Source organism: Pygoscelis adeliae, unplaced genomic scaffold (genome assembly GCF_000699105.1).
Source record: "Pygoscelis adeliae isolate BGI_AS28 unplaced genomic scaffold, ASM69910v1 Scaffold182, whole genome shotgun sequence".
NCBI lineage: Eukaryota > Metazoa > Chordata > Aves > Sphenisciformes > Spheniscidae > Pygoscelis > Pygoscelis adeliae.
This window is the reverse complement of record NW_008824669.1, coordinates 230,705-233,269: the sequence shown is the minus strand read 5'-3', so window position 1 is coordinate 233,269 and position 2,565 is coordinate 230,705.

Genomic DNA, 2,565 nt, shown 5'->3' with positions numbered 1-2,565 from the left:
CCGGGCTCAGAGGCAGCATGCTCCAGCACGGTGCTCCAGCAAGGTGCCCTGAGAAACGGGGAGTTCCTTCCACCCTCGTTCATCCGTCCTCCAGCTTATCCTGGTGTGTAACCCAGCCCTCTCATTACATTGGTCCCCAAGCTACTCCCTAATTTAATTTCCATTCCTAGGGAACCCAGGAAAGGTGGATTTTCCCCAACCCCATTTCCTACCCCTCTTCGTGCCTCTTGGGAGAGGTGGGGAAGCACTCGGAAGGGTTAGACCCACCTTGCAAAGGCATCCGGGATGGAAGCAGGACCCAGATTTCTTGCCTCTGGACAAGTCCTGACCATAGCCGGGGGCAGGGCTGGCCCTTGCAAACACCGGTCCCTCCTGTGGCACCTGCAGGGACATGGTGGGCATGTGGGATGTCTGGCTGTGCCACGTGTGGGCAGGAGGTTTCTGCATGCGTGTGGGGGTTCCCTGGAGCAGCCGTGCTCAGGCAGGTGACGGGCAGGAGGAAGAAAAGCCTGGAAGGGCTCTTCTCCAAATGGTGGAGACTGTAAGTAAGAGCCCCTGGGCTTAGAGCGGCAGGCAGGGCCTTGGCTCAGATGCATTTGGAGAAAAAGATGGCAGTGGGCTCGGTGTCACTTCAGTGCCACCAAATGCTACCCTCTGTGTGGCACGATGGCCACTGAGAGGGCATGTGGGCCAAGCAGAGCAGCCTGTGCACCACCCACCCTGTCAGCACCCAGCAGACCACCAGCCGGTGCTGAGCAAGCTTCATCAGTCACGGGCAGAGGCAAGGTCCTGATCTTAAAACCAAAGGCCCTCGTGCTTTTGGGTTGCTGGGTGGATGCACAGGAACCCAGGAGAGATCTCCCGGGCCAGATCCTTCCCGGTACAGAACTGCGTCACTGGGACACGGCCAGCTGCTCCGGCAGGGAAGCCAGCTCTGCGTAGACACAGCCCTGGACTTTCTCCTGTGCATGGAAGAACCTCCTAGTGTCCCACCAGACCTTCATGCCTGAGTCCAGTTCTTAGCTTGCTGGCACAGTCCTGTACATTAAGATTGTTATTATTTGAAATAAGCTGCGGCCCTTTCTCCAGTGCAAATGATGTTCAGGGAAGTGGAACAGGTCTCAAGCTATGCCCGTGAAGTCTTAAGAGTGAGAGCAGAGAAGATGCATTCACATACGGGTGTGGAGGTGGCCTCTGGAGAACAAAATACTCATTACTTCCAGGGGAAGAACAAGACAGCATTCAAAGGAGGTCAAGGAGCAAGTTAAAACAAACTTTAAAGTATCTTCTTGCAAAGATGCAGCTATGGGACTTGCTGCTGCAGGTTGTCTCTGCCTTTTCATCTCCAACCCTGGCTTCAGGAAGGCCCTGAGCTGTCTTCCCGGAGGAAGGGGCGGTTAGAAGAAGTTGAGTTGGGAGCTGCATCCAATTCACACCTTTAACGCCTGGCTGCTGGAAGCTAGGTCACTTCTTACCATGCTGCTCCTGGCAGCATTTCCCCAGGCAGTGGGGTTAGGGTTAGGAGATGATACCTGTCCCCATGGCGGGGGCAGAGCTTGCTCTACCAGCCTGCGCTCTGCAGCCTGTTGCAGCCAGGCTGGCACCAGGTCTGGGGCGGGTCCGACCACAGTTACACTTGGAGGGATCTCATAAGGACGTCTTCAGCCTCAGGATGCCTTTGGGCAGGGGAAACAACGAACCCCAAACTGCTCTAGGTGGGAGCGCTCAGCTCGGGACCCTGCCAGGGGCACTGAAATCTCAGCGGTGAACATCTCTGCAGCGCCGGGAGCACCCTCAGCGGCTGGAACGACCAGGCCAGCCGACAGACGGCTTTGCCAGGCAGCCGGTGGTAAATCCAGCCTGCCGCGCCTGGTAGCTGGGCTGGGAGCAGGTGCTGTGGGCTTTCCTGGTGTCCCCATCCCCATCATAAGCCAGTGCCTTTCCCCTGCCGACTCCTTCCTTTCCCAAACTTTTCCCCAAAGTAGAGCTACCCGATAAAGCTCCAAGCAAGAAATCTTAAAACCTTCCTCTGATCGTGTATGAACCCTGCCAGGATGGTCTGACACCGAGGTGGCAAAGGGACCCGCTTGCTTGTCACAGCCGTGGGGCCCTGCGGTGGGTCACTGAGGGAAGGGACGTCCTCAGGGACGGCCGGGAACACGCCGTCCCTTCTCGTCGGCTCCAAGGCACAAGGGAAAAACTTCATCTTGTGCAAGACCGCGGGCAGGGAGGGACGGGTGGCTGGAAGGCAGGGCTGCAAGAGCAGAAGATTTCGTGCATCTGGTTTGAGAGCAGGACATCTGCTGAGCCCAAGGGGCTGCGGGCAGCCGGGCAACGCGGTGGGTAACGAAATGCCATGAGACAGCCTGTCCCAGACGGTCCCTCACGGCAGCTCGCGGGGCGGTGGCCGGCCTTCCCGCGGCCGAGGCGGCCGGGGTTGAAAGCGCAGCACGATCTGCCTGCCAGCCTCCTCCTGGGATGCGGCTGTTTGGGCTCTCTCGGTGCTCTGCGCGGCGGAGGAGAGGTGGTGGGTGGGATCTGGAGCGTGCGAGGGCTTACATGCAC